Source organism: Cydia strobilella, chromosome 18 (genome assembly GCF_947568885.1).
Source record: "Cydia strobilella chromosome 18, ilCydStro3.1, whole genome shotgun sequence".
In the NCBI taxonomy this organism is placed as follows: Eukaryota; Metazoa; Arthropoda; class Insecta; order Lepidoptera; family Tortricidae; genus Cydia; species Cydia strobilella.
Genome location: NC_086058.1, coordinates 10457766 through 10475415, shown reverse-complemented (window position 1 = coordinate 10475415; position 17650 = coordinate 10457766). Strand labels below are relative to the sequence as shown.

The 17650-nt window shown below is 37.3% G+C and overlaps 1 protein-coding gene across 1 annotated transcript in view; it reads left to right on the top strand.

Annotated features, from left to right (window-relative positions):
• The first annotated feature begins 288 nt into the window (after positions 1 to 288).
• Positions 289 to 17650, top strand: part of LOC134749207 (zinc finger protein 608-like) — a 142325-nt gene continuing 124963 nt past the window's right edge. Inside the window, exon 1 of the mRNA XM_063684077.1 lies at positions 289 to 624. The gene's annotated coding sequence lies outside the window, so the exon portion shown is untranslated. The remainder of the gene's footprint in view (positions 625 to 17650) is intronic.

Here is a 17650-nt window from a genome sequence, read left to right as displayed (position 1 = left end):
ACCTCTCCGTACCTCGCAATGCTTAATTATCAGATAATTGTAATGAATGGGCCGCCGACTATGCTGATGCCGCAACAAATGCCACAATCATTATCTATTCACTCGATGGATCAATCCGCGACAGACGCCGCCGGCCGTACTTACTCTACGCGCTCTCACAATACACTTTTGTGCCGGCTCGTAAAGTCTCGCGTTCCGCTCACACGCGCCTCAATGTGCGTCGCTGCGTCTCGCTCTCGCCTCGAAAGCACACAAGGAGAGACACGTAGCGTTGCTCGTCGCCAAGTTCCGCGGTCGTCCGCCGACTCGACGCGGCGCTGACGTGCATTACGCTAAACCAGTGTTTCTACTGTGAAATCAGAATCAGCCTGTTATTTCGTTATTTGTTTATAAAGTCACCTAAAGATTCGATCGGACGGCATCGGCCGCATGAACTACTACGTGTGTGTGTGTGGAATGAATCGACTGCTTTTGTGGAACAGGTCGGCCGTGTTCGTTTATGTGCTGAATGGTGATTAAAAGTAATTTACTTTGCGTTTACGGTGTTGAGGGTGCGTATCGATCAGTTATCGAAGGACAGAAAGGATTGTTGTGGTGGCACGGAACTCACGGAAGACGGAAAAGGTGAGTGAAGTCAAGTGTTGTGATGATCGGCTGAGCGCCCGGGTTGTCAGACTTGTCAGTGCGAAGGCAACTAAGGCAAGTGTCGTGGACTCGTGGTCCGTGTTGCCCCGCGCACCTACGTGGTGCGGCCGGCTAATAGCTTCACATTCTAAGTGAGTAATGCCCTTCCCTAATGGGATAATGGCAGGCCGACGCTGCCGCTGCCCGCGCGCTCGAAATATTTATAAAGCGGCCGAATCGCGCCATGTCAACAACGGGCTGTTTGCCTTCCCATTTAGGAGAGGGAGCCGATAACGCCGGCCTCAGGACTCCACCGAATACTTGTATGACTTGCTGATGTTTTATTTTGTGGGATAGAACATTGTATACGCACGAACTGTTTATTTATCAGTAAGATTAACTCGTGTTTCTATAACTCAAATTCAAATGGGATATCTACCGATTTATGTTAAACGTATTTACGTGTAACATTGTATTTACCTACCTTTTATCTTAGTCGGACTCGCGCACTAAGGGTTCCGTACCATTACGCAAAAAAATCACGTTTGTTGTATGGAAGCCCCACTTAAATATTGATTTTATTCTGTTTTAGTATTTGTTGTTATAGCGGCAACATCTGTGAAAATTTCAACTGTCTAGCTATCACAGTTCATGAGATGCAGCCTGGTGACAGACAGACAGACAATGGAGTCTTGGTAATCTACTTTTAATATCTCCATATAGGCACAGGGTGGAAAAAATTAATGGGCCCTGGAGGGAAAGTGCATGGAAAGTGCCTTATTAAAATTTTAAGTTAGCTCTTCTTTTATTTTTAAAAAGAAACAAAACTGCATTCTGATTTTTATTTTTTTTATTTCGCTGGTCTGAAAATATTCTTGAGTACTAAATATTCGATTTTATAGATATTGTGTACGACAGACAAGTTAAAAAAACCTAATGTTTCTTGGAGAAATGTTAGCATTAACTATACAGACTAGTAATTTTTAGTTGGTTCGATTCCCAGGCGAGACAAGCGAATTTAAAAAAATCTGAATGCAGTTTGATTATTTAAAAAATAAAAGAATGTGTTGTTAAGTAAAAAGAGTTAACTCAAGGTTTTAAGGCACTTTACCTCCAGGGCCCATAATAATTTTCCACACTGTATATTATATACTACGTACAGTAATACATAAATAAAACATTCAGTCGACAAATCTTGTCAATATCTAAATTGATGGCCGCCAAAACTAATTCGAGAAAGGAAAAATGTGGCATTTTCTATGAAAAGGGACATTATTGTCGATGGCGCTTACGCCATTATTAACGCTGCTCCGATATAAATACAATGCCGCGCGACGCTCTGCGGCGTAAGCGCCATCGACAATAAGGTCCCTTTTCATAGAAAATGCCTCAAATTTGACGTACCTATTAAAGGACCGAACACACCGGAACTTGACTCAAACTCAAGCATAGACAGTGACGGTGACGAGTCGCATGCCTTGCGTTTTTGTTATACACTGCGTAAACGGTGCTTTAGTTAGAGGAGACAAGCGTTCGAATAAGACCACCCTAATTCACGTCACAAAAGCCAATGAGTTGAGCGCTTGAGGACATCATGGGGCGACAAAACGAGACACAAGAACGGCAGAAGTGTTTCCTAACTGCTAGCAATCTAATTTATATGCAGCCCGAAGTACTTGACGCGTATAAAATCTCCACGGAACATTCGAGCGCCGATTCCACAAAGGATTTGGCTGAAGGGCTTCGAGAGCCCTAAATGTTGTCGAGCTTAAGGGCCCTCCGTGTGATAAGTAGACACCTTTTTGAGGGACGCAACAAAACAGCCAAGTAAACAAAGGACAAAGGTCCAGCTAGTTAAAAGCAGATGCGCAAAGGTACCGCCGTCCGCTGTGATTGTAATAAAAATAAAATATCGCTAAGTCGATATTCATTGAAGCGATCGGAACGCCGCGCCGTCGCAAAAGCACTTTGATAGAGGCGATCCGTGCCGTTTGGTCTTACGTTTAAAGTTTAAAAGAAAATGAAAACATCGTGTAAAATACTAGCCAAGCATTATTTAACCATGCATAATTAGTACGAAAAACCGGCCAAGTGCAAGTCGGACTCGCGCGCGAAGGGTTCCGTACCATTACGCAAAAAACGGCAAAAAAATCACGTTTGTTGTATGAGAGTCCCACTTGATTATTTATTTTATTCTTTTTTCAGTATTTGTTGTTATAGTGGCAACAGAAATACATCATCTGTGAAAATTTCAACTGTCTAGCTATCACGGTTCATGAGATACAGCCTGGTGAAAGACGGACCGACAGACAGCGGAGTCTTAGTAATAGGTATACGGAAAAAATAAGTAGGTAAGGTAGGTAAATACGTGAGTACCGTAAAATTAGCTTAAAATACCTAATACAATATTTCGTAGGAATGCCTTAAAATAGGTAGTTGATAATATCATTTAAAAACAGAATTAAATTAAATAACGAGGTATGTTACTTATACGAAAACAATAGGTTAATTTATGACTTAAAATTTTCCCTGAAATTGCGTAGGATTTGCGCTATGTATTTCCAATCCGCCAATTCATTGGTTACGAGAAAAAGGTAATTCAGATAAATAAACAACGAACCGAGAAAAACTTGAGCAAGTTATTTTTCAGGACAGTTCTCGGTCCGCGAGTGCAGTTATGGGAGATTTATTGCTGTAACTGCAAGTTCCCTGTAGCCAGGAACGACATATTGCTGCATTAAGTCCTTTGTTTCGCAAACACCGCTATATCATCTTAAACTAGTCGCAAAGTACTTATTGGCAAATAAAATGTTTAGTGTTAACAAAGATATATATAACTCCGTAAAAGATAATTAAAGTCTAAGAAAAAAACGTTCCTCAGAAAATCAAGAAAAAATTATGCTCGAATAGATGGCGCCATACCTTTGGCCTATACTATACTCGTGTAGATGGCGACACCGTTTGATATTTAATAATTTAACATATATAAGTTAATTAAGCACTTTTACACATATTAGTGAAAGAATAATAGATAAGGCGTTCTACTCATTGATGATGTAGATGAATTTATGAATAAAAACAATGTTATGTGATTATTATTAAAATGGGATACTGATTATTGTTAATATTAAATAGACATAAGATGTAAATACATATGTATAATAAAATTGATATGTAACTTTTGTTATGAATAAAGAAACTGAAACTGAACATGGGTCATAGTCATATGGCGTTCTAAAAATAATAAAACTTCATATACATATATATTTTGATATTTTTTATTCATTTTCGTTTTTAGTTTTAATCCTGTGATGTAATATTGTGGTAAATTTACTGTGACTACAAAATTTACTATGACAATAAGCCTCTATACACTCTTCTCTTTGGTGTCAGGAACAGACGTCTATGATATGTACCTAAGTTAAGTACCTTTTATATGTAGAAGACAGCAAAATTATTTCTGTTGAATTTTTTTCTAATTTTGAATCCTGACATGACCCACCGAGAAATTATAATCAGATTTTATTCAAAATTTCATAATACTATAATATTGTCAAAATCTGTTTAAAAACAGTTAAAAGCTAATATGGCAAAGGTATCAGACAACCGTGAAAATGTAACAGACAGAATTATTTTTGCATTTACATGTGGTTTTCCATTCCAGAATTTCTGTTGGAATTTCAGATAAATAGGACCTTATTGCTCTTGAAGCATAAGGACCCTGCTGTAATGGAAAGCCACATATTAGTATAATACCTATGAAATTATGAATTAACAATTAGGTATAAATATATCTACCAGCAGAGTAGCACTACAAGCATACACATTAATTGGTACAGACTTACAGAGTATTGAGGTTAGTGGATTCAACCTTGCTCTTTGTACTACTGGCAAAAGACATTACGGTGATATTTCTCTGTACATTGTAAGTACAATCCCATACATGTGTTCGACGTGTCGTGTTCCTCTTACCTTGCCTGACGTTATTATGAGCTTTTTTGCTCTACGTTTGTACCTTTGTACACTTAAAACGCGTGACTAATAAAATAATACCTAGTAATAAGTTCAACTAATTGTAGATTTTCTTTAAACATGCGGAAACCGTAGTATTTAATTGAACATTGCAACTTTCACAGACAGAAATTTGAGTTAATAACATAATAACTTGCTACAGCTTATTAAATAATGGTTACAGTTTGCCTAATGATAAATCGTTGATCGGACAAGTTGTATTTCAAAAGTAAAGTAGGCTCTGGACATGGCGAGAGCAAACCGGATTGGTTTGACCATATCAATCCACATCACACGACCAAAGACCTTATTTTCACTCGCACGAAGGCATCGTATACGAGTGCGAGCAATCGAGCATGATGTACTGATCAAATTGAATTTAGATTCCGTGAATTTCCATTTCTAAACACATGCCCTGTCTATATTATCTTATCTACGCCACCCATGTATTAGCAATCACTTATAACATCATAACATTCACTCTATCTCGTTTTTACTATCGCAGCAGTTATCACTCATTCAAATCTCTCCTTTATTATGCTGGACTATTTACATTCGATAGGATGTCCCCGATTAATCAAAATCCAATTACGACGAGGCTTAAAACGGATTTCGTCGAACGCTTTCATAAGATGTAATCGAAATAACAATAATATTTCGAATTGATCATGTCTGACGCGCGGACGTGGTTAATTCGCCGGATGATTCGGAAAAAAGTTCGAATTTGCAATAAAACTACTCGTATAGTCCGACGTCCGACAAGAAATTGTAGAAAATAAATGAGGGTGCCACTTCCTACGTAACTGTCACATTTTTGACGTAAAATGCGTTCATCCATTCCATTTTATCAATCGTCAATCCATTTAATTTCTACGAATTTATGTCGCACTGTACACTGTGCCTACAGCTCAATTTGTACATTAAACAATTGAATTATTAAGCATCACAAGTAATCACAAGTTAGACTGGCTGGCTAGAGTTTTTGTAGTCCCACTCAGTTTTTAGGGTTTCGTACCTCAAAAGGAAACAACGGAACCCTTATAGGATCACTCGTGCGTTTGTCTGTCTGTCTGTCTGTCCGTCTGTCACAGCCTATTTTCTCCGAAACTACTGGACCAATTAAGTTGAAATTTGGTACACATATGTAAGTTTGTGACCCAAAGACGGACATGTAACGTAAACAAATGAATTTTAAACATGGGTGCCACTTTTGGGGGGTAAATGAGAAAATTTAAAATTAATTTTCAAACTACATATATTGTGTTACATATCAAATGAAAGAGCTCATTATGAGAATTTCAATTATTTTTTTTGACGTGATAACGTCTTATAAATCGATGAACACCAGTGGCATGCACGAAAAAGTGTCACTTTATGTACAGATCTCCATGGAAACGTTGTGGACAGATCTCCATGGTAACTAAAAGTATAGAATTTTTCATCAATGTTTTCTTATGACGTTATCACGCAAAATTATCGTCCGTAAACCGACTTTACAGACAACCACATTTTTGTAATTTTAAAATACATATATAGTTTAGAAAATATTTAAGAAAATATCCAAAAAATGAACATTCCTCCCCCTTGATCTCAGAAAATACTGGCTCTAAAATTTTGAAAAAAATACACAAAATAGAGATGACAGGAAAACCTATTAGAAATGTGCAGTCAAGCTCGAATCGGACTTAATTACTTAGTTTTTGATCCGACCCCTGATGGGTGTAATGTACGGAACCCTTGGAACGCGAGTCCTACTCGCACTTGGCCGGTTTTTTTAATCACTGGACACGATTCGGACTGGGCTCGAATCTTCAATCTTGAGTTCTTTTCAACTTGGATCTTTTGTAGACACAGGTTTACAAGGTTTGCATACCTATGCGATGACTTGTAAATTTTGTAATAGCGACGACTTACTCGTACCTACATCATTTACATTTATTTGATCAAAATTTCATAAATGATGACGGATTTCTTAAAGAGGGGATATTACTGCGATGTTCTGCCACCAGAGTGCAGTACTAGCCTTTTTAGTACACCATAGAGTAACTTATACATACTGTACCTTTAACAGGTTTTTGACAAGTTTTCAGAGATAATAAAATATGACATTGATGCGTCAAGGCGCTTTGTTTACAGAGGACCTACCGGGAATCGCGGATCCGAAATTTCGCTAGATGCCTCTTTATCGCTCGAATATGCAAGTGACAAAAATGTTAGATAACGAAATTTCGATTTTCTTGTTTCGCGATAGACCCTCAGATTGTGGTACTGGCGCCTCCTTCGCAGCTTCGCGTAATATTCCCTATTATACTTAAAAAAAAGTCTTGTGGTGTAAAACACTTACGAAATCCTTCTAATTCCGACTCAAAAGTTCTCACTAATTCTAAGTGTGACGACCAACAGACTCACCTTGCATTTGTTATTGGATATTGTCTTTATTCTGACGCGCGATGGATATCGAACTGGTCTGAAAAAATAGATTACGAGTGCAGAATGTACACCTGCTCGACGCTGGCGTCCTTTAACGCTTCATGTGACACCTTTTGTGGAAAGTAGAAATATTGGACTTGCTATTTGATCCATCCACGTAGGTAACATGACATATTGACAATTACTCAACAGTCATTTAGGTTTTTTACTAGTTATTGAGTTTGCTTCGGGACTATCCATGTAATGTAACATATGCCTAGCGGTGTCAGAATACTTTAATACGCCTCGGACAACCTTAGTAAAAGTGTAAAGTTTTGGCCGAGACAGATTTATCAAATGCCTCAAATGGTCGATTAGATTTTCTATTGAGCGTATTTTATGTAATCGACTAACCATATAGCAATGTCCCTAGGTCAGAAACTAGGCTTTCCATAAGGACAAAAAATCGAATCGAAAATGTGACATTTGCCCTAGGTATTCCAGGCAACACTGTCACAGAATACTTTGCCTGTTAACCACAGTATTTTTAGGTGTAGATAGGGCTCAGACAGGATTCAAACAGTTTTTAAAAGTTAAAAACAAGTATAGTTCGTTCGTTAGGGGTAACTCCCGGCATGTCGCAGTCCCAATTTGTAGTTTTTCGGCGAGCAGTGGGTGTCGCCCGCCAGCGCTCCGGCGGGAGGTCCGCGAACACTTCCTTTGTCCACTAACCTTCGCTCCCTTTCGCAGAACCCGTTATTGTTACACCGCACTCATTGCCCCTGTATATCAAATGCTGTTCAGCAGTGGAATTGCGATCGCCAGAGGCTATTCAATCACGCCTTTATTCATTCGAGGCCTAAACGAGTTGTTTGTAATGGCGATATCGTTGACGAACCGTTCGAAAGGCATTCGATATTTATCGCCTCTAATTTATATAACTCAGATAACTGCATTACGCTAGCGGTTCTTGACAAGATCAGATAAGATTAAACTTGATATTGACAAAGGATTTCAATAATATGATTTGTTAATAGATAGGTACTAGGAGGTATCTAGGCTCGGCCGACCGTTATCTCTCGTCAGTCAGTGCAAGGCGAGACTCGCCGCTGGCTCGGTCAGCAGCACTCTATTAAAATCACACTCTTGATTAGATCTCGGCGCGGTTTAATTTAACACTCCTCGCACGGTATGCGCGCCTGGTACTTCAACGTTGCGACTGCGAGCGCCGAGTGAGGGCGCCGCCTCCGCACAAACGTTTCTTTTTGCTCTCCGTCTCGTCCGATTCTTTTCGAATTTTTCCTTTGTCCTTTTGTTGGAGTTTTCATATCCTTCTGTTTTCCGGATGGATTAATTTTAATTTGGATTCAAAGACCTCGATTCAGGGGTGTTTTATTGTTTGTCTTTCGTTTGACTTTTTCCTTTCCCCGCTTTCATTATCAGGCCAAGTGGAGGGAAGGGATATAATCAAAATGAAGCAGACATGGCCATCGGGTCTCTAATGTTCGCCTTTTCTCATCTACATAGTAGGTAGTAGGTACTAGGTACTATACATAGATACCTAATCCAGCAAATTGTATAATATCAGCAAGATAGTAAGATAAATGCGGTAGGTCCTTGACACTCGTTGGCGGATTGTAGCTCGTGTTTCGACATTGAAAGGAATCCGTTGTGCTCGGCGGATGGAATATTTATCGGAGGGTCGCGGGATCAGTCCGCCCACTGGCAATTTGCTGTCCGCCCGCAAGTGCCGGTGTCTCGACTCGAGCTAAACGCTATGCTAATGTAATGAAATGGGGCACATTTTGATCGCTGCCCACGGGTAATTTCAAATTTTCAATGGAGCCGGTGTCAGCGAGTATATTAAACGACTGTTTGACGTGGTCACTGTCTAACGAGCAACCGCATGTCTCCAGTGACACTGAGATAAATTGGTGTTCTACAGATAGAAATGGGCTTTGACATGGACAAGATAACTGAACGCTAGTTACTGGAAAGTAGAATTTTTAAACTTTGAAATAAATAAATGATACACGTGTATTGTTAAAACACACATATTTTCACTGGCGTTTTAATATTATACTTTCCAGTAGGTACCTAACTGGATTGGTGGGTGTAACATTGGAAATCTTTATCTGCCTTTCTATCGCTCGAATACGAATATTAGACCTGTACCAATAACTTCTGAGGTTATAAGAATATTAATGTTGCTTATTTTTTATATATAGTTTCCAGACCATATACTAAACCTAAAAATAATATTTTGTGTCATCCTAGGTATTTGCTTAGGTAGAAATTTAGGTATTTCTTTTTTCAATCAGCATTCTGTAAAAAAAATATTCGAGACGAAATTCTTTGTTTCCCTGTAAAGGCAAAGTGGCTTCCGACGTACACACGCATTTTGTGTCATTTTCATCCACGGGTATAATGGCATTTAATAAATACCTAATATTGATCCTAAAACGCCTAAAAAAATATTAGAGTCGGTAAGTGAAGTGTTGTACTTTACAGAACATTGTTATATGTTATTCAAACAAATCTGTGTCAAATTCATCCACCGCTTTTATTTAAAAAAAATTTTTTTCTAATTAACACCCTGTATCTGCCACAAAAAAAAATTCATATTATTAAGTTTACGTCTACAATATTATAATACCACATTGAGACATCATTCATAATTTGAGTCATTTTGATCCACGGTTTTTTTACTATCTGGCAAAATAAAACTCAATTGAGCAAGAAGGGCGTGCGCGGGGAAGGGTACCTACGCGGGTGGGTTGCTTATTATACTTGCCGCAATATCAGCTGGCGACTGAGATCTTAATACTATCTCCTTTACCCTTGTTAAGACCAACCAAGAGATGGCATTATGAGCTGTCTCGCCACTTAGTTTTGCGATACAGTGTATTTATTTCATTCGGAGGCATAATTACATTGTCTTATCAATCTTACCGTAGTAGGTATATAAATATAATTAAAAATAAACTGTAGGCTGCACTCCTCATACTGACCAACATTTGTGACGTTCCTAATCAAAAGGTACCACTTTCCCTGACAGGTTATTTGTATAAAGATATAATCAAATTTCGTCTTTATGGTAAACGAAAAAGTGGTACCTACCTTTTGATTGAGAATGTCACAACAGCGACTTAAAAATTACTTTTGTTTCGATTTTTAGTAGACTTTTTAAGTTTATTTTAAGACGCAATTTATTGTGATTTTTGTTATGTTTAAGCGTGGCAAGCAACATTAATTACATTGATGATGATGTTCATTAAATACAATATTTTTTCATACTATACTGAACTGTCACCCTATACATGAGAATGAACAGCGCCCTCTTGACAATGATCATATATTACTGGTCAGGCTTTAATATGTGTCATAATTTAGAAAGTCCCCTTTGTGGATTCTAAGTTTCCGAGTTACAGCAGTTTAGTGAAAGCGTTTTTTTTTTTAAATATAAATTAAGGGTTGAATAAAGAGGAAAGAAAATTTGATTATTTTTGCGCTACGACGCACGGTTTAGGATATACAGCCCTATAAAGTTTTTTTTATTGTTTTTTCTTTTTTACATTGTGTTTTTTGTATATTACTTTGGGGTTTCATAAAGGGGAACGAAAATTTAATTATTTTTGCGCTACGACGCATGGCTTAGGAGATCAAGCCCTATAAAAAAAACTCTTTTTTTTTGGTTTTTTTTTTTGTATAAATTAATGGTTACATAAAGGGGACCGAAAAGTTGATTATTTTTGCGCTACGACGCACGGTTTAGGAGATACAGCCCTATATAGATTTTTTTCTTTTTCTTTTTTACGTTTCTAAATCTTAATTAAGGGCTTCTTAAGGGGAACGAAAATTTGATTATTTTTCGCTACCATGCACGGTTTAGGAGATACATCCCTAAAGTTTTTTTGTTGTTCTTTTTTCTTTTTTTTGTCATTGCGTTTTTTGTTATTACTTTGGGGTTTCATAAAAGGGAACGAAAATTTTATTATTTTTGCGCTACGACGCACGGTTTAGGAGATACAGCCCTAAAATGATTTTTTTCTCTTTTTCTTTTTTGCGTTTTTAAATCTTAATTAGGGGCTTCTTAAAGGGGAACGGATATTGATTATTTTTGCGCTACGATGCACGGTTTAGGAGATACAGCCCTATAAAGTTTTTTTGTTATTATTTTTTTCTTTCTTTTTCTTGTGTTTTTGTATATTATTTTGGGGCTTCATAAAGGGGAACGAAAATTTTATTATTTTTGCGCTACGACGCATGATTTAGGAGATACAGCCCTATAAAGATTTTTTTTTTAAATTTTGCGTTTTTTTAAATATAAATTATGGGTTGCATAAAGGGGAACGAAAATTATTTTATTGTTTTTGCGGTACCACGCACGGTTTAGGAGATACAGCTCTATAAAGTTTTTTTTCCTGGTTTTTTTTTGTTTTTTTTTTTAAGTATTAATTACGGGTTTCTTAAAGGGGTTTTTTTAAATTATTTTTGCGCTACGACGCATGGTTTAAGAGATACAGCCCTATAATGATTTTTTTTTTAAATTTTGCGTTTTTTTTTAAATATAAATTATGGGTTGCATAAAGGGGAACGAAAATTTTATTATTTTTGCGCTACGACGCATGATTTAGGAGATACAGCCCTATGAAGATTTTTTTATTGTTTTTTTTTCTTTTTTACATTGTGTTTTTTGTATATTACTTTGGGGTTTCATAAAGGGGAACGAAAATTTTATTATTTTTGCGCTACGGCACATGGTTTAGGAGATACAGCCCTATAGATTTTTTTTTTAAATTTTGCGTTTTTTTTAAATATAAATTATGGGTTGCATAAAGGGGAACGAAAATTTTATTGTTTTTGCGGTACCACGCACGGTTTAGGAGATACAGCTCTATAAAGTTTTTTTTCCTGGTTTTTTTTTTAAGTATTAATTACGGGTTTCTTAAAGGGGTTTTTTAAATTATTTTTGCGCTACGACGCATGGTTTAAGAGATACAGCCCTATAATGTTTTTTTTTTTATTTTGCGTTTTTTTTTTAAATATAAATTATGGGTTGCATAAAGGGGAACGAAAATTTTATTATTTTTGCGCTACGACGCATGGTTTAGGAGATACAGCCCTATAAAGATTTTTTTTTTAAATTTTGCGTTTTTTTTTTAAATATAAATTATGGGTTGCATAAAGGGGAACGAAAATTTTATTGTTTTTGCGGTACCACGCACGGTTTAGGAGATACAGCCCTATAAAGTTTTTTTTCCTGGTTTTTTTGTTTTTTTTTTAAAGTATTAATTACGGGTTTCTTAAAGGGGTTTTTTTTAATTATTTTTGCGCTACGACGCATGGTTTAAGAGATACAGCCCTATAATGATTTTTTTTTTAAATTTTGCGTTTTTTTTTTAAATATAAATTATGGGTTGCATAAAGGGGAACGAAAATTTTATTATTTTTGCGCCACCACGCACGGTTTAGGAGATATTATATCTATATATATAGCTATAATAGCTCTATAAAGTTTTTTTCCCTGGTTTTTTTTTGTAAGTTTTAATTAAGGGTTTCTTAAAGAGGAACGAAAAGTTGATTATTTTTGTGCTACGATGCACGGTTTAGGAGATGCAGCCCTATAAAGATTTTTTTAGTTGTTTTTTTTTTTCATTGTGTTTTTTGTATATTATTTTGGGGTTCCGTAAAGGGGAACGAAAATTTTGTTCTTTTTGCGCTACCACGCACGGTTTAGGAGATATAGCTCTATAAAGATTTTTCCTGTTTTTTTTTGTTTTTTTTTTAAAGTATTAATTAAGGGATCCTTAAAGGGGAACGAAAAATTGATTATTTTTGCGCTACGATGCACGATTTAGGATATGCAGCCCTATAAAGATTTTTTTTTTGTTTTTTTTTTTATTGTGTTTTTTGTATATTAGTTTGGGGTTCCACAAAGGGGAACGAAATTTTGATTATTTTTGCGCTACGACGGTTTAGGAGATACAGCCCTATAAAGTTTTGTTTGTTTTTTTTTCATTGTGTTTTTGTATATTACTTTGGGGTTCCGTAAAGGGGAACGAAAATTTTATTATTTTTGCGCTACGACGCGTGGTTTAGGAGATACAGCCCTAAAATGATTTTTTTTCCCCTTATTCTTTTTTGCGTTTTTCAATCTTAATTAGGGGTTTCTTAAAGGGATTTTTTTAATTATTTTTGCGCTACGATGCACGGTGTAGGAGATACAGCCCTATAAAGTTTTTTGTTATTTTTTTTTTCTTTTTTTTCATTGTGTTTTTAGTATATTACTTTGGGGCTTCATAAAGGGGAACGAAATTTTTATTATTTTTGCGCCACCACGCACGGTTTAGGAGATATTATATCTATATATATAGCTATAATAGCTCTATAAAGTTTTTTTCCTGGTTTTTTTTAAGTTTTAATTAAGGGTTTCTTAAGGGGAACGAAAATTTGATTATTTTTGTGCTACGATGCACGGTTTAGGAGATGCAGCCCTATAAAGATTTTTTCCTCTTTTTTTTCTTTTTTGCGTTTTTAAATCTTAATTAGGGGCTTCTTAAAGGGGAGCGAAAATTTGATTATTTTTGCGCTACGATGCACGATATAGGAGATACAGCTAATACAGCCCTATAAAGATTTTGTTTCTTTTTTTTTCATTGTATTTTTCATGTATTACTTTTGGGTTACATAAAGGGGAACGAAAATTTTATTATTTTTGCGCTACGACGCATGGTTTAGGAGATACAGTCCTATATATATTTTTACAATGCATGTGCTCGAAAAGTGCGTTTCCTACGGAGCCATATCGTGCGGAAAGTACTGCTTTTCCGCACTAGTGCTTTTTCTTTTCAATTTTTTTTTACAGTACATATGGTGCTACTTTCTCGCACTAGTGCGGAAAAGAGCACTTACCGTGCATATGTCGAAAGTTTAAAGGGCCATATGTACTGTAAAACGTACGATACACATGCGAATAGGTAATTCGCAACTCGTGTCGATTTAAAACACTCCTTTTAATAATTAAACTTATTTGCCATGACATGTTTTTTTATTTACTCGCACAATGCATAGTAAAACATTGTATGATACACGTGCGTAAAGATGATTTCCGCACTTGTTGCATAAATAGCAATTTTTTTTATCAAAGAATGAAAGAAAGTCACGGTATTAATAACCAAATTTTACTTTAGTGGTACCTTTTCCCTATCATTGTCACAAATGTATGTGGCGTTCACGTAAACGCGATATTTTTAAGATTTCCCTGCGCAATGTTGCCAGCTCGCTCGCAAATCAAACATGTACTTACAGTTCTTTTGCATAATGGTGACATTGTACAATATCTATGAGTTTTAAATAGGTAAAAGATAATTCGACGCATTCTTTGCTTGCTTGTTGCTTGTTGTTGTGTTGTTTGCGTAACTTCTTTGAATAAGTTGCGTTAATTTGGCGCACAGGCGAAGTAAACATGCGTTGCGTACGGCAAGGTCACGCCGCGGCCCCACCCTGCACGGCCTCCGTTGCCCATTCAGACCGCCCGCTAGCTTCGTTTGAACGCAAATAATATTTTTGTAATATTTGTTTATGCAGTGGATGCAAGTGACACAAATTCATACATCTTATTTATCCCGCATTTCAAATTAATAAGATGTAAACTCTAATATCTTTAATATTCTTTTGTAACGGTGACAGCCTGTTACAACAAAATCATCAAATATCTTATGAAGCTATGCCTTAATAAGACACAAAATCATTTAATGGACCTATTTAAACGATTAAATTCGACCTAAGTAATTTTTTTTAACTCAAATTTTTTTTTGTGTCATTTAGAATATTATGACATAGTATCAGATTGCAGTGGATGTAATTGACACAAACTATGTTTTCACACTAAAAACACTATCCTAAATGCAACACAGTTACATGTTTTCTCTCGAATATTTTTTTCTCCAAGATAATTCAAAATAAAAAATAATTACCACAAAATAACAAATTACTAGAAAAGCAAATTATATATATGACACAAAACAAAATGTAAGATTTACATCTTAACAAAGTATTCATAAGCGAAAACAGAATTGACTTTAATATTTTTATAACCTAGGGGTCAAAATATAGCCAGCGGTACAGGTCTATATGCAATCACATTCACATTGTTTCTCAGAGCATCGGTGGCAGCATACTAGCATAGAGGTAGATTTTATATTCACGCGATCAGCAATCTTATCTTCTCATTCTTCGAACTTATGAGTCATAATCCACTTTTTGCGGCCGAGCTTACCTGCTGGGCACAACAATGCACCTTCTCAGAACGCAAGTTGCTAATAGTCATACCCTTTCCAGCGTAATTGTGGGTTTGACGAGCTTTAATTAGCCGACCGGTGTTCCCTTTCGCGTTTGTTTTATTTTTGGTTAGTAATTTGAACATTGAGTGCCGATAATTGTTCTGTAGGCGTTGGAGTATTTTTTGTGTGTTCGATAAACAGTTTAGCATTGCTAATAGCGACGTTAATTTGTGTTTGCGTTAGGCATGCGGTTTCGGTTGGGTGGTCGTGTCGTGTCAGCACTTTACTTACTTATGATAGTTATGATTATGATCTCAAATCTCAATAGTCTCAATACTGTTTATTTGCGTCTTCACTGCTACCAGGTCGACGACCGATGCGATCCAGGCCGTCAGAATTATTATGGAGAAGCACTGTCTCAATCGTGAAGACCTACACCTTGTATTTATTGACCTGGAGAAGGCATTTGACCGCGTGCCTAGAAAGCTCGTCTGGCAAGCTATGAGAGCTCAAGGAATACCGGACTCTCTCATCAGCTTAATCCAAGACATGTACGACGACATAAGCACGAGGGTCAGAAGCCCGGCGGGAGTCAGCGAACCGTTTGCGGTAAACGTAGGAGTCCATCAGGGATCTGCACTAAGTCCACTACTATTTAACTTGGTGATGGACTTCCTAACCAGGAATATTCAATCACCTCTTCCATGGTGCCTGCTGTATGTCGACGACGTTGTGCTGGTCGATAAGTGTGCACAACATCTGCAAGAAACCTTGGAAGCATGGAGACACGCACTGGAAAGCAATGGTTTGCGTATCAGCAGAAGCAAGACTGAGCACATGGAATGCCTATTCAGCACTGGCACCTCGCATCCATGCACTATAAACCTCCAGGGAAGTCCTCTACCAAAAGTGCACCAGTTCAAATACCTTGGGTCGATGCTCTCAGCGGATGCCACTTTTGAAGCCGACGTCACACACCGAGTCAATGTTGCTTGGCAAAGATGGCGAGATCTCACAGGGGTTCTGTGTGACCGAAGAATGTCGATCAAGACCAAAGGCAAAGTGTATAAAACGGCAATAAGACCTGCCTTAACATATGGTGCTGAGTGCTGGGCGCTGAAAAAGGTGCACGAACAAAAAGTCCATACCAACGAAATGAGGATGCTGAGATGGGCTGCGGGTGTAACTAGACTTGATAAAGTGCGTAACGAGCACATCAGAGGAAGTTTCAAAATAGCGCCCATCACTGAGAAACTCTCCGAACAGAGGCTGAGGTAGTATGGACATATTATGAGGCGTGGCGAGGACCATGTCGTGAAAAAGGCACTAGCCCTTCAGGAAACCAAAAGAGGACCAGGGCGCCGGCCTGCTACTTGGTGGTCCACCGTGTCAAAGGATTTAGAACGAGCCCAATTAAATCCACAGACAACCCAGGACAGACGGTCCTGGCGCATGAGAACGAGGAGAGCCGACCCCAAATAATGGGATAAAGGCAAAGACGAAGAAGAAGACTGTTTATTTGCGTCCTTTACACGTTGCTACATTATGTTAAGGGCGAATAATTCTTCTGAATGATGTGGTTATTTATAAGGCAACTTTGATTACCTGCTATAGCAATAGACTTTAGAAAGTTTATATACCTACTGAGTGGGCGCTTTGAGGGTGGTTGATGAGTTGGAGATACAAACACATGTACATGTCTCCCTGTTTAGAAAATATAAAAGTGCATGGGAAAAATGCAATACAAAAAGCAGACACATGTTACACATATGCTAGGTAGATAGACAAGACGATAACAGTGTAAGAAACAGTCATAAACAAAATACACGACATTAACCTGTGCAAATTGAATCAAGAAAGAATTTCCGCTCGGTAGATGTGTTTTTCGGCCAGAGCCGCATAGCCGCGAGTAGGTACTTAGGTAGCATGTGTGAGCTGGTAGCCGCTCGTAAATCACGCTCGCGGTAATGCGTAGATAAGAGCTCTCTCATTTGTTTTCCCATTTCCCCGGAGAAATTTCTTAGTGACATTACCGCAGTGTTTGACGTAACGAGCAATTACCGCGCCGACCGCCAGGCGATTTAATAAACTGCGCCGCGAGCTCGATAATGTTTTATTTGACAGATCGTATTTTATTTAATCCTATTTTATTTTATAGAATTGTTCTTTCATTTCTGATAATAATATGTTATCGAACAGTCTTTTTAAACAATGATTGGCTTTATTTGATTAAATTGAATCAGACACGAAATTAGTCGTAACGAAAAAGCTCGAAGTTACAAAACTTCGTCCGCAGGCAATATCAGATTTGTCAAACAACT